This window comes from Zonotrichia leucophrys, chromosome 12 (assembly GCF_028769735.1).
Source record: "Zonotrichia leucophrys gambelii isolate GWCS_2022_RI chromosome 12, RI_Zleu_2.0, whole genome shotgun sequence".
Classification (NCBI taxonomy): Eukaryota; Metazoa; Chordata; class Aves; order Passeriformes; family Passerellidae; genus Zonotrichia; species Zonotrichia leucophrys.
Window position 1 is genome coordinate 14,756,829 of NC_088182.1, and position 24,005 is coordinate 14,780,833.

At 50.9% G+C, this 24,005-nt stretch overlaps 1 long non-coding RNA gene across 1 annotated transcript; it reads left to right on the top strand.

Annotated features, from left to right (window-relative positions):
• The first annotated feature begins 19,957 nt into the window (after window positions 1-19,957).
• Window positions 19,958-24,005, top strand: LOC135453252 (uncharacterized). The gene is made up of 3 exons (XR_010441814.1): window positions 19,958-20,106; window positions 20,520-20,585; window positions 21,779-24,005. It is a non-coding gene; the product is annotated as an uncharacterized LOC135453252 (long non-coding RNA).

The window sequence follows — 24,005 nt, forward strand, 5'->3', positions numbered from 1 at the left end:
TTGGCTCAATTTGCACTCTAGGGACTGCTCCCAGATCCCCTTTTTATTGTCACTAGGACATTTGCTGTGTTTGATTGCTGGAGGGAAGTGGGTGGAGGACAGGTGTTGGTGTTAATAGTAGGGGATGCTGGTTGTCTCCAAAAGTTGCTCTGCCCTGATCCAGGTGATGACCAGGTCATCTTGCTCCCTCTTCTGCTGCAAAGAGCAGCTTGGCCAGGCCTAATCATGTTACCAGCTTCAAAAATGGGTCCATCTGGGGAAGGAGAGCTGTCTTCAAAGGGGGAAGGGGGTCAGGCGTGCCCAGTGTGTGGGTCCAGGCAGGGGGACAGCTGAGGGCTGGCCCACGTGGCAGTGGCAGCCTGTTCAGCTGGAGCAGAGGACAGCAGTGAGCTGGCAGTAGCAGTTGGTGTATTTCCTGCCTGTAACCTACTTAAGGGGAAAGCTGAAATCTGTTGCAGGAACAAGCAGCCAGGAGCATTGGATGCTGCTGAAGGAGGAGTATGATTCAGCCACCTGAAGGCATCTCCCTGTAGGAGAATTACCTTCCCTATAAAGCAGCAGGCATTGCTCTTAAGTGTTATCAAGCTTAAATCGGTTCCCTAGGTGACATCCCGGTAAGTGGATTTCCCAATTAAGCACATCCCGATTAAGTGGGATGTTCTGTAATTACAGAGCGCTCAGCACCAGCAGCAAATCAGATCTGTTTGCAGCAGAAGGGCCAGATTGGAGCTCTTCCCCAGTCTGCAGTGGGCTGTACCCAGGCATTTCTGTCAGCACGGATGTGGGCAGGCAGGAGATGGGATTCTGCAGCCACCCCCGCCATGCCAGTCAACAGAGTGTTCCCTGCAGCAGGAAGAGGCTGGAGGAAGCCCTGGTGCCACATCTTTAAACACTCTGCTAATGGGAACATCCTCCTCCTGAGGTGGCACTCGTGTCTCCTGCTAGTCCACAATCTGCTGGGTGAAGCCTTTGCTCCTTTGCTAATGCGCATTAGCAGAGATGGCTGCCCCTGCCAGGCAGACAGCACAGCCCTTCAGGGCCAAATTCCCTCTGCACAACCCAGGTTCTTCTGTCATGGCTCCCTGCCCGTCCTTCTGACTTCCTCCTCAAAGATGTCCCACATGAGGCCTCATGGTCCTGGGGTCAGACTGGGGCTACGTGAGCCCACTCCTCTAAAGCTTTGTGGTTCCCAGCTACCACTGGGACATAGGGAGAGAGGAGGAAGATGCTCCTTTGTTTGTTGTCTATTGGTGAAAGGAAGAAAAACAGAGCATTTACTGCCTTGGACACCTCAGAGCATTTTTAGCTGGACTGGGATATGAAATCTAACTGGAGACCGGCTGGCAATTAACTGGTCAGTGGAGATGGGACATCAGGTGTAGGCGAGGTGCAATTGGGGTTAAAATATGTGTCAGGAGGGGTGTGAGGAGCATGACCACTTTGGAACTGGAGCAGAACTCTAGATCTTTAATGTGGACCCTCAGACCAGGCCAGTCTCCAGTGTAGAGCCTGTTTTAGCACTCTCAAGGTTTACCCAGCTGCCTCTGGATCCTTAGTTCCCCCTTGGCCAGCAGGTGATGCAGGTGATGCAGCACACTTTCCCTCGGGGCTCCAGCCATCTTTGGTGGTCCTGGTGCTTCCACCACAGGGGTCCTGTGCCTGCAGGCAAGATGGTGCAAAAGCTCTCACACCTACCACACCATGTCCTTCACTGGAGCTACAGGCTGGGAACAGGAGCCTGGCCACTTCCCAGGGGTGACACCTTTCATTTTTGGTTGACACTTTACATTTTGCACCTTACATTTTAGGGTGACCTGTTAGGTGATTTTTAGCTGCAGAATATTACAGTAGGAGAGCAGGGGAGGCTGAGGAGCTGCTCCTACTCTTGAGGAGGTTATCCACACGGACATGAATTGGCTCTGTCCCATGTGGACGTGGATGGATTTGCACTCCTGCTGGCTGGGCTGACCCCACACCACCGCAGCCCCTCGAACCCCTCGATGATGGCTCCTTGCCTGCCCCTGTGCCTGTTCCTCTCCCTCCAGCAGCCTCCCTGCTCCCACCAGCCAGGCTGCAGCGTCCCCACGCTGCCCGTATCCAGCCCACGGGAGATGTGCAGCGCTCCGGGAGTGCAGTGTCTGCGCTGCTGTTCCACCCCCAGGCCCTTGCATTGCTGCTCCCTCCATACTGCTGGTTTTGCAGTGCCACCCACTGGCAGAGGCTCTCCAGAAATCCTCCTCTGCAGCTTTCGTCTGCCACAGGTGATGCTCCAAAGATGAAATATTAGAGGGGTGGCTATGGTGGGTGTAATTCAGAGTATGTCCCACGAGTGCTGGTCCTGGACATCTGGAAATGTGCTGGCATCCTTTCCTGTGTATCCCAGTGTATGCTGGGCCCAGGCTGCAAGGTCACTGTGTGGGCAGAGTCCCAGGTCTCAGCTCAGGCTGTGTTTATGTTTAAGGGAACCCATCCTGTCTCACCCCAAAGGGCCATGCAGCCCTGAGTGCTGCCTGCAGCTGGTGGGGCAGGCAGGGGAAAGAGCTTCCCCTCCCTGCTTGCTGGCTCTGCCAGGTTGGTTTATGGGGGCTCTGCATTCCTGTTCCCCATTGCAGGATAAAACACAAAGCCCTGGCTGACACCAAAACCCACACTGTGCAGGAGGGAACATGCATTCCAGCTGGGAATGTGCTCCCAGAGATGCAGGTATGGGGACTCCTGGGAGACAGTGCTTTGGGGGCCACTTCCTTTAACAATTGCCAGGTCTCCCCAAATTTTCATTGTCCCTGTCTGATCCCATTTACAGCCTTGTCTACATCCTCAGTCAAGAAACAGGAGGAGAGGCAGCAAAGGGACAGAGCAGAGCAGTTCTCAGGGTCTGAATGTGGTGACTGTCACAGGCAGGGGCTGCTGCCAGCCTGGTACCCCATGGGGCAGCCAGAACCAGCCACTGCCCAGATGTGATTGCCATGTTCATGCAGCAGCAGGGCACATGGATTGTCAGGAACTGTCTCTCCAGCCTCCCAACAGGCAGGGAGTGCTCCTTTTAAATAAAGCCTGACAAATGGCATCTTGGGGGCGTCAAGTCCTGGAGCAGTGTCTTCCAAAAAGTATGAAAAGCCCTGGAGGGGAGCCTGGCACAGCCTCCCAAATGACAGTAATTAAAGGCTTTTGCACTCAGGCACTGGGAGCTGCTCCTCTTGCAAATTGGCCTCGATTGAAGAGGAAGAGAATGATTGGGCTGAAGGGAAGTGATGGGGGTGGCAGGCAAAGAAAACACAGAGGTAACTCTCAATTTGTCTTGTGATTTTTTCCCCTCTTCCTGTCTCCCAAACGGTGTCTGTGTGGGTGGAGGGAGCAGTGCTCCAGCTCCACACAGCCTGGGCTGCCTCTGCCTGAGTGCTCTGGGGAGGTTAAGCTGAAAAGGAGCAGCTCTGCTCTGGTCCTGCCCACGCAGCCCCAGAACATCACCCAGTGTTTCCTGCAGCTGGCCCTGTTCTGGAAAGCTCTCCAGGCTCAGTGGCACCAGGGTCACTCATCCTTTTGCAGAGCTGGCAAAGCAGTTATCCCCTGGCCTATGTTATTTATAGCCATTGCTCCCTGCAAGGCCCATACCACCACAATCCCTGTAAAACTGGGGGGTTACAGGTGTTTCCCCTATTTTAATTATAAAGAGGATGTTGATAGCTTGTTTAACCCAGGCTTTGCCATAATATGTATTTTAAACCCTTGGTTTTTATTAAGTTATCTGAATATATTTAGGTTCAGTGCTAAGCCCTGCATCAGCATGAGCAGTTCCTGAAGGGTAGGTGATGGCATTACAGAAATGTGCTCCATTCCCTTCCTAAAGCTGTGTCCCTCCTCATTCCCACAATCACTAAAGATGTCCCAGCTCTGGCTGGGGTCCTCTGTGGAGCAGTTTGTGTTGAAGTATTTGGAGAAACTGCTGTGCTGTGAACATGGATGTTCCAAATCCAACCAGGTGCTTCACCATGCAAGGCCAAGCAGCTGGTCCAGGATTCAACCAAGAGCCTTTGACCTCTGAGCCCAGGCCATCAACAGTCAGGTAAAGCAACTTAGCTCAGGCTGTGGCAGGACAGAACATTTCCTTGGCCATCTGTGAAGGTAAGGTAAACAAAGGGTTGATTGAATGCAACTGTGAAAACTCCAGCAGTGAGTTTTTGAGCAGTCAGCCTTGCTCAAGGAAGCTGCTGGCCCAGTCTGCAAATGGATCCTCTCATCTGGGTCCAGTCCTGCAACTGCCAAGCCCAGTGGCCAGACTCCTTGTGGGAAGAGGGGGAAGCAGGCCATGGCTCTGCATTTGGTGCTTGGTTAATATTTGGATGAGCTGAGTGGTGAGCTGGGTCTAGTGCAGTAATTGTGTTTGTTATAGAGCAATAACCCTGCAGGGTTACCATGAAATTTGACACAGCTTATATGAGATATAGTCTGATGCAGAGGCAGGGCAGCAAACCCTTGGCAGGAAAACTGCCTGTTGTGCTGGGGCAAACCTTGAATCACAAAGGTGATGTGACTGAACAAAGGCAGTTTATCTGCTGCTTCAGGTGTGAGGACTGGCTGCCCCTGTGCTCCACCAGAGCCCACTCCCAGGCCCTGCAGTGGCGCTCAGCCTCCCTGGCCTTTCAGAGGGGAAGCTGTTTGCTGAGGGGAACAGGGTAAGTGAAACAGGCAAAACCAACCAAGCTGCTCCAGCTCCCTCAGCAGCGGAGGTGGTTCCTGTGTGAGCAGCCCTGGCTTATTCAGCACAGCAGTGCTGTGTACCCAGAGCCCACACACAGCAGCCTTTGTGCTCTTCAGGTCCCCTCCAAAAACCACTCAAAGCCCACATATGATTCCTGAGCTTTGCATCTGGCCTCAAATACTCCAGTAACACCTGTAAGGCAGCTCAGTGGCCAGGCTTGGGAATGTCACAGCAGTGAGCAGCTGTGAATTGCCAGAGGAGCACCTACATGGTGTTGGGGGGTGACCACAGCCCAGTGCCAGGCAGCCAAGTGGGGTCACACTGGCCTTGAGGGGCATCAGTGGCACCACGTCTGAGTGCCACTGAGTGGACGCTGCTTTGGGCAGGGTGTGCTGCTCCTGGTGGTCACACCAGGCTGATGCAGGATCACATCCCTCACTGCTTTTCCTTCAGAAGGTGGAGAAGAAGAGAGAACCCTTTCTCCACCAAACTAGAAGTAAAGCTGGATTCTCTTTCCTCCCAAAAGCACCCAGGTTTGGTCCCTACCCTGCTTTGCATTACCAAGGGAGCAACAGCATCTTGCAGCTCCTTCCCATCATCCCCATTCAAACCATCCTGGATCCCAGTTTCAGCCACGTTTGCCAGTGGGTTCAGCTGACTGTGTCCTAAAACAGTGCAATGAAACCTCCAGAAAATAATTTTTTCATTTTCTCATGCTCTGCCACAGCTGCCTGCAAGCCCTGTGTGGTGCTTGGCTGCAAGAGGCTCCTGAGGCTTACAGGGAGGGGTGGAAAGAGGGGTCCTGAACCCCCCAGTGCAAAAGGCACCTTTGTGGCTCCTCTCTGCAGGTTATGCACTGGTGTGACTCAACAGCAGATGACAGAGGTTAGGACAAGGCCTGGGGTGGCTGAGATGCTGTTGCCATGGAAATCACCCAGTGTCTGGAATAGCAAGAAGGAGAGCAACTCAAAAAGTAATGATCTGTCACATCGATTAAGGGGGAGTTGGAGGGATTGTGTTTGGGGAAAACCTCGTGCTTCAAGTAATGCAAATCCATATGCCACATCTCCCTGTTTGCCTCTCCCTGAAGGGCTCTGTCAACAGGAAATAATCTGATTTGTTTTGACCAGGGGTTTCTCCAGGGAGCACCGACACAGTGCCTGCCCATCAGCTGTGCTGCACTGCTCTGCCATCCTGGGATGAAAGGCACCAAGTCAATGCAATATTCATTCACTTCCTCTTCCCTCCTTCATTCATTTCTTCTTCCATTCATCTGCTTCATTCACATTTCCCGGCACTTTAATGAGCAGTGCTTAGCCCCTGCAGCCTGCAGAGCCTTCCCTGGTGCTCTGTGCTGCAGATGGCTGGCTGCAGGCTCAGTGATGCTGCAGGGCACAGCTTGGGGTGGCTGAGCAGGGCTGTGTCATGCCCAGCTGGCACTAGGATCTCGGAACCCCCCACAATACCCCCTGGGTTTTGCTGCTCCATCTTTCACATCTTGGTGTGATTTCCATGTCACCCACCTCCTGTCCTCTCCACGGGAGCTGTTTTGGCACTGACACCGTGCCCATGACTGCCCTCCCGGGGGCAGGGGGTGGCTTGGGGGCAGGTGGCATGGCTGGGGAAGCAGGAGGGAGCCCAGCATGGCATGGGCATCACTGGAGAGCTGGTGCCAAGCACTTGGTGCAGGGCCAGAGCCACAAGCACAAACATCTCAGAGCTGAGTCACTGCCCACCTGCTCCCACTGTGCCACTGCCTTTGTGGCACTTGAGAAGCATGGGGTGACTTCTTTTTTTCTCTGCCCCATGTCCTGCTCTCAGAGACCAATCCATCAGGGGCAGGTGGGTAAGAGCCTCTGTGTGAGCTCTGGGCTTAGACCAGGGCAGCAGAGCTGTGGGCAAGCAGCCAGACCCCCAGTGTGAGCAGCTTGGGCAACAAGAGGGCACAACCACGTGCAGGAGCAGAAGCAGGAACAGCAGGCACCTGCACCAGGCACAGGCAAGCTCCTGGTTTTAGGAATTTTCCTCAGATAAGCATGGCTCAGCCCTCCTGTTGCCCATTCTTGAGCACTCCCAGGGTGTGGATGGGGGGAACAAGCACGCCTGTACCTCAATGCCCTTTTTAAACCAGAAACAGGCTTGCATTTTTCACCCCACTGATATGCAAACATTTCTCTTGAAGAAAAGAAAAGAAAAGAAAATGCCTGGGTACCAGCTGGGTAGAAATCCAAGAAAGATTAAAAGAAGAAAACCAATTTTCCTATTCATGATCTCAGCAGTGAAGAACGACCCCTTCCTCCCCCAGCCCCCTCTTGCTGTGAGTGCGGGTGAGCTGTGCTCTCCACAGAGCCAAGTGCATTTCTGAAATGAAGGAAGCAAACAGAAAACATCCGCTCTCTGTAGAATAGAGAAAGCTTTCTCTTTTGTTCCCTGCTTTTTATCAAGTATCTGCTGCCATTATTGTTACTCACTGGGTTATTACCTCCGAGTGGCTACTTCCACCAGCACAAGCTGGTTTATTGTCTGCTCAGAGCAATTATGGATGGGGATAATTCCTGCCATGCTGCTTCATTGTGGAAGGATCCGCTGTGTTCTGTGGCCAAGGTAACTTGAGGTGATTTGTGCTGCTGAGTTACCCATCAAGTTAATTAGGAGTGGGTGGCTGGTGCCTCACTGAGTGCTGGGACAGAAGGAGCAGCAGAGGCTCAACCCAAGTATCTTCTCAGTATTCAAAAGAAAGTTTGCTCAGTGGAGCACACACCAGGTTAGGTTTGGTTTTTTCTTAGGACTAATTCATCTTTATTTGCAGGTTGACAAAATGTTGGCCAATGCATCCTCCCTCCAAGGGTGTGGGAGACCATTGCTTTGTGTGTGCCGAGCACAGGAGTGTCCCTGCAGGAGGACTTGGTGTAAGACGCTGTCTAGCTCATTGCTCATCTGCAGGGTCAGTTATTTCCTCATCCTGTATTGCAAAGACAAGAGGAGGAAACTGTTCCTTGGTCTGGGCAGGATTCCCCCTTGGGAACTGCCTCACCTGGCTGGTTGCAGAGGCACAATGAAATGAAAATGCTTCTCTGAAGTCTGCGTCAAGACCTTGTGCTGGGCCTCATGCATCTGTGCAGATCAGAGCCCCAGTGCTGCCTCTTTGAACTGGGGGGAGTTTCACCCCAGGCAGGAACACCTGGATTCATGGCAGAGGGCTCAGCCTGCAGGTTGCAAAAGTACCTGGTTATTTTCATTTCTTTGATACTTGATCTACTATCAAAACACCTTATTTCTTTCTCTTTTACTTCCTAGGAATCCCAACAAACTTGCTACTGGCAAGAACATTTATTGGTGAGGCACTGCCAAATCCCCCAAGCTGTCCATGCACTAAGGGGTCAGGTCATCCCTCGTGCAGCCCCACAGCTGCAGCAGGGCTTGGCACAAGATTTCTGCTGAAGATGTGAGGGTTTGGTCCTGCAGGAGCAAGTTTTGCAATGTAGATACTCAGGTTAGTAACAATGTGATTATACATTCACTCTGTAATAAATAAACACCAAAGTGTGACACTTTTAATCCCTTGCTAAAGCAGTGACAAATGTGTTTTTCCCACAGTTAGTAACCTGTGGATTAGGAAGCCATGGTTTTTATTTATTTTTAATAGCACACCATGAGGACAGATTAGCATGAAACTATAATGCCATCACATGGTCCCCAAATCCTCTGTGCCAAGACCCCATCCAGGTTCACACAAGCAGCAATGAGCTTTTCTAAGGAGGCTTGATGATAAGAAGTGCTTTTTCTTGCTGGCTTAGAAACTCTAACAAACAGGGTTGGATTTTTAGAGTTGTATGTGTGCAGAGAACATTTCAAAAGGACATTGTTCAGTTATTTACTCCGCTTTTAAGCTTGTCTGGCCTGCACCTGACACAGAGCAGTCCTGCTGCCACCAGAGCTCTCTTGGGTTTGATGCTCAGCTCACACCCTGGGCCAGGCCAACATTTGCCCATTTCCCAGTATTTTCTTGAGCAGAGCATGGCTCCACACTTGCTTTGCTATTAAATCCTGGCCCATCTGAGTTCTCAGATATTCCTTCTGCAATAAATTGATGGTTCAAACTGATCAGAAAGGACACAAAGATTTCACTTCTGTCCCGCCACAGGTTGGACCCTGGGAAATGTCATTTGGGAGTCAGGACACAGTAGAAAGCCACCTCCCTCCTGCTCCTCTGCTCTGCCTCTGGTTCAGTACTCTCTAAGGGTCTGGAAATCCATCTTGAAGTTTCAAAGCAGTCTTCCTGGTGTTCTCCCTGCTTGCTCTGAGTTCCCAGAGCCAAGGGACACGGTATGTGGCCCTCAGCATCTGGGGTTCTGCAGGACTGCCTTGCCTTGTGAGGGGCAGAGAGCAGGCAGGACTGTGGCTCTGCTGCTGTCCCTGCTGCCTCCTCTCCCCATCAGCCATGTGAGACCAGCTCCCCTTTTCTGCTCAAAACACTGCCTGGATCAAGGTTTCACAGCTTCTCTGACCATTCCAGAGTGCACAAGGCAGGACTGATTTTCTCCACAGGTGCCTCAGTGGGTCATGAGATTCCAGGATGACCTGGGAGACACATGGAAGCCAACATGCACCTGCCAGCTGAGGATGGGCTCCCTCTGCTTTGAGGCAGTAACATCTCGGGTCCAGACCTGCACCCAACAGTGGCATCTCGGCAGTGAACTTGAGATCTCCAGCAGATGGAAGATAGTGGAAGTCTCCAGACACTTTTCCTACATAAGGTTGTTGTCTTACATCTCTTTGCCCTCATATTTTTGGCTCCTGGCCTGCCCACTCAGCTTCTTTGCCTTGCCCCCAGCTCCTGAAGCAGCCCCAGGGCTGGGCACGCTGCCTGCAGGTACCCCCTGAGTGCCCATCTGTATTCATGGAAATAATTCCATCAGGATCTGATGGCATTTGTAAATATTTGCATTTTGTAAGGAAATACCCTGTTTAAACATAGGTTGATATTAATTCCATCTTCTTTGCATTCCCCCACATCCTTGAGCTCCGTTTACCAGCCCTGGCCCCTGAGACAGCTCTGCTGAAAGCAAATATGTCAGTCTGCACTGCACAGGGAATATTTTAAGGCACTGAAAACAAAGTTTCTTATAGCAAAGCTGCCAAAAGTGTAACCACTGCCATGCTAAAATATCCTCTGCCTCCTACATTTGTAATGTGGGAGTCTTTTATATCCTCTTTACTGTTGCTGAACCATGCATTTGTATTGGCAGCAGATGTATATAGACTGGGACCTATTTCAATGTCATGCAAAAGAGCTCTTAGGTTAAAAGATAGATTACAGCTTACTGGAAAGCTTGAAATTAACTGTGTGATGATGCCACACGAAGATAAAGCACCAGCAATTTTATTGAATTAGGATTTTATCCATATGGGCTGAAGGCTTGAACTGTATTAACATCTCCAGAGGTCTCCAGTTGCCAAATTAACTATTGAGGTTTTGGGCAACTAGTTTGGAGACAGGAAAAAAAGACCTGATTTAACTGTTTCCAGACAGTAAAAGGACTGTCTAGAAAAGCACTGTCCCCTTCTACACTGTACAGGACTTACCCAAAAGAAGGCAGCCAAACACAGCCCCTGCTCCAGCCCTGTCTGGGCAGTGTGAGGGATGCAGGGAGGGCTCAGACTGCCTTGGCTCTCAGGCACAGGGGCAGGAAAGTCTCAGTTGGTCCCTGCTGTGTTTATTATTAATAGCAAACCCATCAATGTCAGAACTTCCGTGGTCAAACTCCTCTGCAGTGCTAATAGACATCTGTAGATTGGAGCAGCGGAGCCAAAGGTGTCCTTGGAGAGCCCAGGATTTCCTTGGGTATCTGGCAGTTGTAGACAAAGGGTTAATGATGGAAAAACACATATAGATTTAGGGGAAGAATGAAGGACTTTTTTTCTTAATATATGGTTTTTTGCTTCACATTTTAGCTCTTGGCACAGCGTCCCCCGCCTCTAATCACACCTTATAACTGCAGTTTAAATCAAAACCCACAAGGCTGGACCAGTTGGATCCAGTTTCTATTAAGCCATTGGAGCTGTGACTGAGCAGACTTGCTGTCACCAAGCCAGTCCCCTGCCTGTGCCTCCGCACAAAGAGGCTCCCGGGAATCCATGAAATCCCGGCTCGGGCAGCATCCCCTGCACCGGCCCTCTCCTCTCCCCCTCTGCAGGCAGCCGGTGATGAGGGAGGGACCAGCACGGCAAGAGGCTCTTGCTGGGTTGTGGAACACACCTGAAAAACTTCGGCCATTTCATAGGTCCACAAGGAAAACAAAATTAAAAATTTAAATAACAAGTTAAAGCGGAATCGCGTTTTTGTCCCTCCCTGTAATTTGTTGGGTCGCTCATGCCCTGCAGAGGCTGCTGGTGGTTTTGCTGGGCAGGGCACAGCCCAGCCACGGCGGGTGTGCGGCTGCACAGGATGAGATCCCACCCTCTCCCCGGGGCATCGTGCTCCTGCAGGCTGGAGCCACAGCTGATGGCACTGCCCGGGACCCGTTCTGCTCTCTGCTGGGGCCAGCGAGGGAGCTGAGCTGCTCTCCTGATTTACAGACCTCAAAAGAAAGTCACTGTTTGCTCCCTAACGTGGCACAGCCAGCTATGCACACAAGGATGGGGAGGAAACTGTCCCCAGCACAAGCCCAGGCAGCTCTGCCCTGCTGCTCTGGGAACCCTGGAACACAGGGCAGAACGATGGAGGGGAGCAATGCCTTGGCATCACTGGAATCTGGAATCTCTTACTTGCAGCCATTTTTCCTCCATTTCAGAGGAAAAATAACATGAGCCACAAAAATCCAAGCCAGTCTCTGAAGTCAGATGTGTTTGAAAGTGGAATTGCAGCTGTGACAGGGAAGGACTGTATTTACTAGCACTTCCTGCCTTCTAAACCAGTCTTTTAAAAAGCACTGGTTTGGGTGGGAAGTTTGTTTGGGTGAAATTATTGAGGAGGGAATTAGAATTATTAATGGGATTTTTTTGGTCTTTCCCTTCATATATCACTGCACTGCTCAAGACAGCCACAGACTCCAAACTGGGAATCCCTGCTCCCGGACTCTGAGCTCCTGAGGTTGATTTTACCACTTCAATAATAAGGGGAAATGATGTGGATTGGTGGCAGAAGCAAGTTATATGGTGAGTGGAGAGGATCACATCTCCAGAGCCACATTAGTGCTTCAGACACGGCTGCAACAGGCGACAGCGCCCGGCTCCCCAGCACAGACAGCTACAATGAATGACCCAGGAGGCCTGGTAAAAATTAATTGAGTTAATTAATTGAGCATCTGTAGCATGGCTATTTTCTCTGCATGCCTTGGCTCTTAGTCCTCATTTCTGAGGGGAGAAAGTGCCATTGAACCAATTTATTGGCAGTGCTGGCTCTCTGAGGCAGAGGTTGTCACCCTCAGTGTCCCAGAGGCTCTGAGATATTCACTGCAGGTGCCTGAGCCTTCCCTGGGACTGGGCACTGCTGACCTTGTGGCAAGGGTTTCTATGTGCAGAGAACAGGGAGAAGGAAATATTCTGGAGAGTTTCTGTGCTAATGTTCACTGAGAGATGGCATTGCCTTCCCTCCAACTGCTGCCAGCCCAGGATGGGATATGGTGCTGAGGGCACCTGTGTGGGGTAGGGCAGGCTTGGTGCACAATGTGCCTCAAAACCCTTCAAAAATTATGTAAACCCAGTCCTTCAATTTCCTTTTGTTATGTGCAGCAGGTCAGGTCCTGCTCTGGCAGTCACTGAGTTGTGGATCAGCCACATGGCTGATGGAAGCGCTGCTGCTGGCCCATGGAAGGGTTTTATTTTTCAGCCAACACGTACAGGAAAGAATAAGGTTTTATTTTCTTAGCCATCACTTTTTGCAGCCTGTGTCAAGATAACAAGGGCTGGGTATTTCTCTGAGGTTGTAAAATAAGCTCATTCATGCTTTCATTTCTCTCTATTTGTTGTAAGAAAAATCTACTGAGCTTCTCTTAGCTTTTGAGGTGTAGTCTGTGCCATGGCACCAGCAGCCACGCACTGTTCTGGTCAAACATGAGGGCAATGCCATTTGTGTTCCCTCAGCCACATGGATGCAGGGAAAGGGAAATGTCAGTGGGGGCCTTTTGTGGGCTCTTCCTCACCAAGGGGAGCCTCCCTGCTGCCTTTGCTGTAGCTCTGTAATTTCCACCATGGACAGTGCAGGGAGTAGTGGCCACCTTCCCACAGAGTCAGAGCTGAATCACTGCCCCACACTGAGCCCCAGGGCTGCTGGAGATGCTGCTTTGGTGGTGGAGGAAGCTCAGTCTGCCTCAGTGTGGGGATGGATGAAGGATGTTGTCACTTAGCACCTAATGGTGGCCTGTTGTTGTGTGGCATAGAGGTACAGGAGAAGCTGGGGGGAGATGATAAAGTGACATCTGTTTCTTTGGAAAGAGAAGCAGCCAAGGATTCACCTGACTCCCTGAGAGTGGGCTTGGTGGAGGAGTTTGGATGCTATCCCAAAACTGGTGACAGGAGACCAGTGATGGCAATATTGCCAGCATGGCTGTGGGACAAGGACAGCAGCACTGCAAACAGCTTTACCTGCCAGGAGCAAAATGCTTGATGAAGTATAGCCAAGCACTGGGAGAATCTTGCAGGATTTTCAGGGAAAATGTGGTTGAGTATGAGGCCATGCTGGAGAGCCCCAGGGACAGCAGTTGTGTATCTACAGCTGCAGGAAGAGGTGGGCACACAATGACACAGGACTGGGTCCAGTTACAGTCCAAATGGCAGAGCTCATTAGCAACATTGATATCCTGGTGGCTAGACATAGCTGGAAATCAGATCTCACTAAAAATTAGATGAATCCATGGGCAGTTGGACTTTCCAGATTTGAGGAGATATCCCAAATCATCTGGGCTTAACACATGGGCACATCCCAGTTTGCTGACAGCCAGGTCTGGCAGAGCTGCTTGGCCTGGAGGGGCAGTCCACAAGTAGGAATCACACCTGGGGAGGAGGAGGACACACAGAAATGGTTGAGGAAAGAAATCTCTCCTGTCCTTTCAGCAGGTTTGGGGCCTATTCTTTGGTGTGTTTTGCTGGACCAAAAGCAGAGCAGCCTCCTGTCCTTAATTCCTCCCCAGCTCTCCCATCACAGCATGACCAGTATGAATGCCAGCAGCTGGAAGACTGAAATAGCAGCTACCATTGCTTAGGCCCCACTGATTTGTCCTGTGGTTTTTCCATGTCCTTTAATCTCCAGTAAATAATCCCTCACTTCCTTGTGGTCTCTCTAATTCCATGCTCTGTGCTGGTGCTTCCTGTAAACAGCAGAGCTGGTGGCCCATGTGTAATTGAGGCTGTCCCCTGCTGTGCAAAGGGCATGTGACAGAGCTGTTTGTCAGGCTGGATGGGGCTGTGTCCAGGGGCTAAATCATGGAAATGCCAGATTCTCCTCTCCATGGAGCCAGGAGAAGTCAGGGCTGGTTCTGATGAGGCCATTGGATCATACAGGTGTAAAACCAGCACGAGTCAGAGCATCAGACACTCAATGAATTGCACCATTTTTTCTGGCACCGTGATTTCTGGCCTCTAGAAATCATGATTGGGCCAGTGCTTGAAAGAAAAACTGGGCTAAATTATAGGCAATGAGGTCCCTCCAGCACATGTTTGCAGTGGTACTTGGTCTCTGGTGCAGGAGCTGTGTCCCATGCAGCTGTGACCAGACCTTGCTCAGCCCTTAACTGCCACATCTGTGGCCAAAAATTTTGGGTGGAGTACTAAAATAAAAGATTAAAGGTCTGTGCTGAATGAAGGCCCTTCCTGATGTTGGATCCTTTGCACTCTTGTAGGTAAGAGGGTACCAAACCCTCCAGGGACAGCAAGGGAGGCTGAAATGGGATTTTTCTGATCAAAATGTCTTCAGCCTCTCTACTGGGGCAGGATCTGTAAGATTTCAAAATCAGCTGTTGCTATCAAATACCTATCCTCAAACTCAAGAGCATTTCTTTTCCACAGTGAATTTGTGTCAAACCAATGGTGGATCACAGAGGGTTGTGACAAGAGCTGGGCTGCACATTTTGGGGGGCACAGCTTTTCCTCCTGTCTGAAATCTCCCCTGTCTGGGTTTCTGCTGACTGACAGATCCCTCCACAGATACCTGAGCATCCAACAAACTATTTCTGCAGGGAGTTCTCTGCTCCCCACAGATCTTGGGCTCTCACCTGTGCCTGTCCTGGCCATCCTTCTGCAGGGGGCATCTGGACATGCCTGGCTGGAAGATGACAGAGTGAGAGTGTTTATGGAGGTCCTGGTGCAGTCAGATGGGTGCAATTCTGCCAGCCCTGACAACATTTGCAACTTGCAATGTCAGTGCTGAGGCATTTACACAACCGTGGGAGGGATCCTCCAACCCTCTACACGTGCTCCTTTCCAGCACAGCTGCTTCCAGGGATCTCCAGGTTTCAATCTCTTGGCTATTTCAACCAAGTCCCAGTTTATTTATTTTCTTTTCATAAGCTCCCAGCAGCCAAGCTGTGACAGCCAAGGGAATCCTGTTCAGTCTTTCACTATTAATGTCTCAATTATCAGAGCACTGCCTTCTTCCACACAGGGATTGAATGTGTGTGTTGGAAATCCTTGAAGTATTTTCAGAGCTGAAGTGTAAGCAGAGACTCAGTTTGGAGTGGCATTGGAGGTGCTCAAAAAAGTGCTATGAGTTAAAGTCCAGCTTCATTTGATGCCACTTAATGTCTGTCACCTTGTTTAGAACGGGACAGTCAATAGCAAATATGCAGCAGAGCTGTTTTCTCTTTAATGCTGATGGCCCAGCTGTATCTCACTGTGATGCTAACACCCCAGGAATTCCATGGATCCTGCATTGTCTCCTGTGCTGAGGGCCCATCCTACTCCTCACACTCTGGTGTTGGCTCAGGGACATCAGGAGGGCTGGTGCAAGGCAGCAGGTGGGAAATTTGGGTTTCTGGCTGCTCACACAGCCCCAGAATGACTGAATGTTTGCAGGAGCAATCCCAGAGCATCCCATGGAGATCAGATGGGGAATATCATTTCCTTGCCCCTTGGAGCACTGGGAATTGCTCTTTTCTTCACTGCCAACTTTCCCTTGTGAAGTAGATGCCACATTGTCACCAGGCTGGGCTGTTTTGGCTGCAGCAGCCTCATGCACAATTAGACTGAAGCAAAACTCCTACTAAAGCACAGTTTGATGGTTCACTGAGCCCTCCCAGAAGTGTCCCAGGTGGGGATGGAACTCCCCCATCCTGTCTGCATTTCTGCCCGTGCTCCTGGGTCTCCCTGGCTCGGGCTGACCACGTGCCTCCCCCACTGGGTTTGCTCTCACAATGAGGATGTCAGAAGCCTCCAGAGGAACAGAAAGGCTTTGCCCAGGCAGCAGTAGGAGCCCTTCAAACCTGCAGCCAATAATCGTTGCCTGGAGCTGGTCCCTTTGGCTCCAGGCACTGCTGAATTTGCTGGTGGAGAAAACCACTGCTTTGGATCAAAGCACTGTTAAAGGAGACTTCACAAAAGTGAATAGCTCATGGTCAAGAAGAGCTGCCAGACTCCTGCTTTCTCAGTAACTAATAAAAGTGCTTTTTAACACAATTAATGTGATGTCCTGCTAAAGACCGAGGGAAATTGGAATTGAGACATTTGTATTTTGACAGACTTTGTGGAAAACTTCTGTTCAGACTGGTAGGAATGAAACCAATAAATTTCTGAAGAAACTTTCTGAATTGAGCTTTCAAGATAATAGATAGGCTGTTCTGAGTGTGGATAAATAAACTCTGTTTTTATAAGTGCCCAAAGACCTTCAGGATGACGAAGTGGAACATACTTCAAGCCTCCAAAGATGGGAAGTGGCTTCTGAGTCAAATGCCCTCCCGTGCCAGGGCTCGTATTTTAGACTGAGATCACTCTTTTGTGACTTGTTGACAGGTTTTTTGTTGTACTTTGAAAAAAAAAAAAAAGAAAAAGGAAAACGTCCCAGGCTGAAAATAGCAGTGAAACATTCCCCAACTGGCCAACCTGTTCTTCAAGAAAACTTCCCAGGGAACATAAAGCTCCAGCTGCAGCCCCAAAAACACTGGCTAAGAAATGGCACCTTAAGTAATGATTACAGTGGAAAAAACCTATTTTGGGTTACTACAGCCCCTGCCTGAGCATTGCTCCTCTCTTATCTTGTGGTGCAGGTGATCACCTGCAGGAGGAAGATTTGGTTCCCACCAGGAAATGCTTAGAGGGTGGACTCTGAGCATGGGAAACCTAACTCACTCCCTTTTTGCCTCCCCCTCTCATGAATAACAGCTCTCCTTGCAATTCCTGCCCTCCCTGTCAGCCATCCCAAAGGCAGGTGGTAAAAAGGCTGGATCAGAGCTCATGGCATTCTGGAAAATCAGGGCAGGTCTCTGCATCTGTGCAAGACCAGGGCTGAACTCTGCAATGAACCCAAAGGAGATGCAAGCAGGGCCATGGGTGATGAGCAACATGGAACCCTTAGCACCAAACTTTGCTTGCTCGGTCCCTCCAGCTGCCTGCTGATGGGAACTGCTGGATGCCTTGGCCAGCAAGATATGCTTTATTTGAAACAAAGATGAAGTCAGTGGTGAAGGAAAAAAGAGATGTCACATATTCAGAGTGGAGCCCAGACCAGGCTGATGGGCTCTGAATGGGTTCCTGCAGTGGCCACAGAATGGTCCTGACACAGTGGTGGGACACTGGAGCAGTGCCTTGGGATCAAACAGCAGTGCAATGGCCAAGGAGCTGAGGCTCAGAGAAGTGGCACCAGCGCATTCTCAGAGCTGGCTCAGGGAACTCTGTTCCTCTAGGTTCAGAGAGAAAATGAAGAGAGGGCAGGTCAGGGCTTGTGATGTGCAAAGGTGATGGAAATGGGGGAGTAACGGGATTTAGAAGGCAAAGTCTTATCAGGTGGCAGGAAATGGGCACCAAATGAATCCAGTCCATGATAAGGGCTCTACTATGTAAAAATCATAACCCAGGGAAGTAACTTTGCAAAGCTGATGCTGATCCTCCTCTTCTGAGAATGTTTTGATCACGAATGGTCCCTCCCCAGCAAAGCAGAATCTCTGTTTCATGTGGAAATGAATTCAGGCCTGAGTTGTCCCAGGGATGAGCCTGGACGGCTGCAGCAACCCACCCTGCCTTGGAGCCTGGATTAGGGAAAGGCAGCTTGTCCTTGCCAAGGAGCCGAGGGGGATCAGAGGAGGGTTTCAAGAAGGGGCTGAGGCTTTGATTCCTGTGCAGAAGATTTCCCGGGAGCAGCCAGACGCGGCAGCATCCCTGCGGCTCGGCACTGCGCTGGCGCCCAGGTGATATCTTTGGCCCTCTTGGGCTCTGGCTGCTGGGGGTGGGGAGGGCAGAGGGCGGCTTTTTTTCTTGCAGGGGAAAAAAAATCAATCTGCTTTCAGTTCAGCAGCTCACACTCGGGCTGGCTGCAAGAAACGTGTGCTCTGCCGCCAGAGACACCGCAGTTGCTACAGCAACTGCAGAGAGAGGAGACACCCTCCCTCTGGCACCCTCCGCTCCCCAAAATAGGGCAGAGCAGGGAAAGTGATAGGGGGGAGCCAAAGGGACTGGCGGGGACCAGCCGCGGCTGCTCCGCGCTCTGCTCCCGCCCCACCGCGGCCGGGGCTCGGACATCGCTGTGTTCCCATCGGTGCTGACAAGCGCTGCCTTCCCAGGTCATTGAGATTCCATCAGCACATCTGCAGCCCGGGACGCCCTGGCAGAGCCCGATGGCATCGCAGCCAGCCCACCCCACGCACCGCATGCAGCGGGCCGGGGCCGCGCTGCCGGGGGTGCTGCGGGGAGAGGGGGAGCAAGGGGAGGATAAAACCGAGCTGTGCTGCCATCTCATTACTATTTAAATCGGGCTCCGTGTGGTTCCCAGCACTGTGCCATCCTGCCTCCATAAAAGCTCATGGTTTCCCCTGGTGCTGCTCTCTTAAATATTTAATGACAGGAGGAAGAGCTGTTTTAAGAAACACTTCAGTGCTTCCACCCGAACAGGAGGTTGTTTCAGGTGGCCAGAGCAGGCAAGAAAAACCTTTAGCTGTTAATTTTTCAGGATTCTGCAGCAATTGAAGGGGTGGCAGCATGATGACGCAGACATGGGGGAAAGGAGAGATATTCTGGAGACAGTAAGGACTCCTGAGGTCTGTCCTGCATCCTCTCTCCCTGACACTCTGTCATTGTGACTTGATGTCTTATGCTAAAACACTTAAGGCTACAGTTTTGGAGCTCTAGTGAAAAATACTTGCAGTTCACCTGCCTCCAGATCTTAGCCCTCCCCATCCCTCTGGATGTATCAGATTTGCTGAGCGCCAAGGATATTTGAAGGTGTCCACCTGCCAGAGACTTCCTAAGGATTTATTTAGGTTCATGAAGTGTTTGAAAAGCTTGAGTAAAAGTGCTCTGGAAGGAAATGTGTTTTAATGCAAGCCAAATCATAAATCAGGCCATCCCTAACACAAGTGAGACGAGGCTGATACGAGAGGGGAGGGCTGTGCTTCCCCTTCACTGGCAGCCCTGTGTCCCAGTGCATCTCTCCTGTGTGGACCAGCTCAGTTATTCTGGTACTCAGCTGTCAGGGGCTGGGATGGCAGCAGGGCTAATGGAAGTGTTGCCACAGCCCATATTATTTTCCTAATAAAGCCCATTTTGTCATAGGGATGCAGCTGGTATCAGGCTGAAATCAGTGCCTGATATAATCAGTGCCTTATATTTTTTTTATATTAAAAAATCAGAGCACCATTTCCAGAACAGGTTGGGCACAAGCACTATTTAAAGCAGTCAGGTGTCCCAGGCACAGCCCCTGTGGTGTCCTGCACCTCACTGCTCCTTGGTGGGAACTGGGAACTCTGCCCCAAACCTGTTTGCCAGCCCCAGTCCCTTCCCCTGCAGCCGTGGTGCAATTAGATTTTCATTTGAATTATGTAAAAAGGACAGTGTCAGTCATTTCTCTGCACTGATTTTGTGGAAGGGCAGCTCAGTAATATATGTCTTTAATATCCAAGGACAGTGTTTGTGGAACCTTCTGTTGCTGCCACCCAGGGTGAGAAGCAGCCTTCCAAGAGAGGGTGAACTGCAGTGGGCCCCAAAAAGGTGCAGGGGGCACCAACAGGTGTTTGCATTTGTGGTTTCAATGGGGACAGGATTTCTTAATTAGTAAGACCTTCTGAAAAGATCCTGGTAAAAAACCAGGGCTGAAATCAATCAGCAGACAAAGCCAAGTGGATTTCTGCCCATCTAAAGGCAGGAAAAGAAATAGCACAAGATCCTCTCAGTGCTGCAGAGAGGAGGATTTTACTGCTGCTGAGCAAAGCCTGTGTGCAGCATCTCCACATGCCGGCAAAGGTGGGATGACCCAGTGGCTGGAGCAGGTAATGCATCCAAAAGAAAGCGGGGAGGGCTGGGAAAGAGCAGCCCTAGTTTTGTGGAGGGTCATTAATTCTCTCCCACTTTGAGATGTGCTTCAAGAGTGCTGAGGATTACTGGTTTGTGTTCCTTGCCACCAGATACCTGGGTTAGAGAGGCAGGAACTGAAGGCAGGGCTGGGAGCCCCATGCTCTGCCTCCAGCCCTGCCTCTGCAGCATGGCAAGCCTTTCCCTAAAGGTGTGGAAAGGGATTGTGTGCAAGCTCTTTCCAAAGCCCCCAAATCAGGCTGCTAGCCAGGGTTTTAACTCTGCTCAGAGGGCAGAGCACACAGAACCTGGCAGGATCAGGCCCTGCTTGTCTCTTTATCCCTCCCCAGCTCTGCTTGAGCAATAACCTACTTTTTTTTTTGCTTTGCAGAAAGAATATCTTGGATTAGATGGCTGCAAATGAGAGGTTTCAGTCATGGAATGGGATGAGCTGCAGGTAAGCAGTGGGTTTAATGTCAGTTTTTTTGGCAGCTTCTTTATTCTCTCTCTACTTTGCACAAACAAACCATCTCTGGGAGGAAGTCCATTTTCCTTTTCAGCCACAGCATTTATCACCATGGCTTCCCAGTAATCCTCCCTGTGCAGATAAAGGTGAGCTGGTAGCACACCAGAGCCCTCACCTCAAGCCTGCTGCCCACTCTGGTTCATTAAGGGATTTTCCCTCCCCTTGCAGGGCAGAAACTGTGCCCACATGAGGGAGCCTAAATCCCAGCATGACACTCAGCTACCCTTAACTCCATCCTAATCAGCCCTGTGCAATTAAGGTGCCAGGGAACAAAACCCCAGGAACAAAACCAGAGGGTGTGGGATGTAGGGCCCTTCTGCCTCATTAGGCAATCTGGGGCATCACCCACCAAAATCCAGTCCAGGGTATTGGGAGGGAAAGAGAAACTTCAGATCACTTGGGCTGCCTCTGTCCTTTCCACGTTCATTCTTTTTGGCCTTGAAAGGCTCTGGGACCAAAGTCCCACTTTATATTGAAAACAGCTACCACAAAGCCCTTCAGATCAAAGTCTGACACGGGCCAGGCTGCACACCCTGTGGGCTGCCAGCACAGGACCCTGCCCAGGATTCACCCTGCCCCAGTTTAACCAGTGAGGGCAGAGAAGGAGCTGAATGTGCAGGGAAGCAGCACCTACTTTCCTAGCCCCACGCCCAACTGTTCCCCTTCAGTGCCTGCTGCTTTGGAAGACTTTAACTTGCAGCCTCCTTGACTGCTTCATTTCTGCTATTTTGCACTATCCCACTCCCAGCAATATCACCAAACTCTCCAGCAGTGTGAAGGCGGGTGAGCTGAGATGCCCCTGCTGCCTAGCTAAACAGCATCAGGGCTCATTTTACTGCTTAGAAATCTGCAAGGAATCAAGCAGGTTGATGAATTAATCCAGTTTAAAAATCACAACAGAGGGGCTGTTGTAACTGGTATACAACACTGGCCTAAATTCATACATCAAGTGACAAACTGTAATGAAAAATTAAAGGGCTCTGCTTGGCACAAGGTGGATGCTGCATGATTTGAATCCTGGGAAGGTTCATATGGAGCAGCTCTGCCCGTGTCCCTCGTGCCTGCGCAGAAATGGTGCAGGGGTTCAGACAACCTGCACAGGCATCTATTTTTTTTCCCCCCAGCTTGTGGCTGTTCAAGCTCAGCAGTGCTAAAACGTGACATGGGCTCGCAGAGGACACGTGCAGCCCGTGGAGTGAACTGCAACCTGAACAGCTCTCCCAGCAGCTGAGGCTCCGTGTCCTTCTAGTAATAAATTCCTCCTGGACAGTGTTTCAGGGGATTGCTAGGATTTGAGGAGAGAGGAGGTTGGCTGGAAGTGAGACAGGCTCCAGGTTTATCCTTGAAAGCCCCTGTGCTGCAGAGCCTGGGGCTGCCTTTGGCAGCCTGCCTGGAGGAAGATGTCAGTGGAGGCTGAAGGCTGCCTTGTGCTGTATGAGCCCACCAATCCCCTCCTCGGCCAGCTAAGTTGGAGATAAATCTCCCTATTAGCAATGCATAAAGCAGGCCAAAATTCGAACAGCTTCTTAAGCAGGAGGTGAATCAAAAGCTCAAAATAACTTTAAATAAGTCCTTTCTGTGCTCCGGGCTAGAAAGTGGTTGTTTTGGAGCTTTCCCATAGTGTGCCTGGCCTGCCTGTGGGGAGAGAGGGGTTGCTGAGCAAGGCAGCAAAATCAGGTAAAAAATAACCCCATCCCCAACGTCAGCAGCAGAGCTGAGAGGAACCAGAAGTCCTGAGCTGTTTCGAAGTTGTGTTAAATAATAAAGCAGAGAAATGAATAAATTAGCTGAGCATCTATTTAGGTCAGCCCTCTCCGTTTCTCCCCGCCGCCTCCGTGTGCCTCCTCCCCGCAGCCATCAGCTGCTCGGTGCCTGCGGCTCCGCTCCCTCGGCGGGAGCCGCCGGGCTCTCGCAAGTGCGGCTTCAGCAGGTGCCACATCGCCTGCACACGTTCCCCCAGCCTTCGGAAGCGGCAGGCCAGCTCCCCTTTCCGACACTGGGGCAAAAAATGTTCTGGAAAATCCCGTTAAAGCAGCACCAAGCGTGGGCAGCGCGCACGGCTGCTCCCCTGCTGGCGCTGTCCCCGCACGGAGCTGCAGGTCCTGCTCCTCCCGGTGCAGCTGCATCTCCCTGCCCCGCTGCTCCACTGCTGGTCACCACCCAGCTGCTTCATTCCCAGCTTCCAACCACCTCCACCTTTGCAGGCCATCGGTACCCCAGGCTCGGTTATGTGATTGCAATTGTCATCTTTTGATTTAGGGATGACCAGGCTGGTTGACACAGATGGAGAATCAGCTTTTAAACCTCTAAGCTCCCCTTAAATCATTCAAATGCTTCCAGAAAAACGGAACAACCATGCAGTCCTGTATATATGCCCTTATTTACATGTTTCCCAAGCATGAAATGCCAGAACATGTCATCGGTTTTGGCTATAAGCAAGCTGGATAAACACTGACCAAGATGGAATTATCTACATCAAGGGCTGCTCCATCTCAGCCCAGCTCCTGCTGATCCTCCCAAACCCCACAGGTAGCTGAAGAAGGTCTCCAGCGATGAACCCTGCCAGAAGCAGCATCCAGGGTGTAGGCAATGGAAAATGAGATGTTTCTAAGTTTGGCCAGGCTCAGCTGGCTCCTCGCAGGTCCCAGCCTGTGAGTCACTGCTACGTGGGCCACCAGCACGGCCTCCCCTCTGGAGGAAGGAGTGGAGGTGGAAAAATAACAAGAGGAAACCAGTTGTTAGTAGTGCCAGCTCCAGGGAGAGTGGGAGGAGGTGGCAGTCCTGGAGAGAAAGGTCAGGGCTGCATTGCAGGCTGCTGCCTGATTTTAAATCCTGCCCTCATGCTAGGAAACTGCTTACAGGAACACACTTGTGCAATATGTATGTAGGGTCTGGGCTGATCTGAGGGGAGAATGAAAGCCTCCAACAGCAGCCAGGGGTGATGAAGGATTTGTTTCTGGTCCCTGCTCACTCATCTCCTCTGATTTCTACTGAGCTGTACCTGTGTACCCTGTAAAAACCAAATTTTGGCCCCTTGAAAACATTGTAAAAGAAGATGCACTTTTCAGATGTACTGAGAACAGGTACATCCAAAATTAAAATAAAAGAATGCAGGTGTCCAGCCTCTTCTGGTGCCTCAGCTCTCCTAACTGGTGCTAACTGGAATGCACCAGAGGGGGACACAAACCTCAGCTACTGTTCCCTTGTCCCTGCCATCAGTCCAGGAACACTTGGCAAGGCTGGGCTGTGACACCTCCCCTTCCCACAGGGATATCTGCAGCTGTGGATCAGGACTTCTGTTCTCCATTGACTTGCAAGAATTCCTTTTCTCCTGCACCCTCCCATCTGACA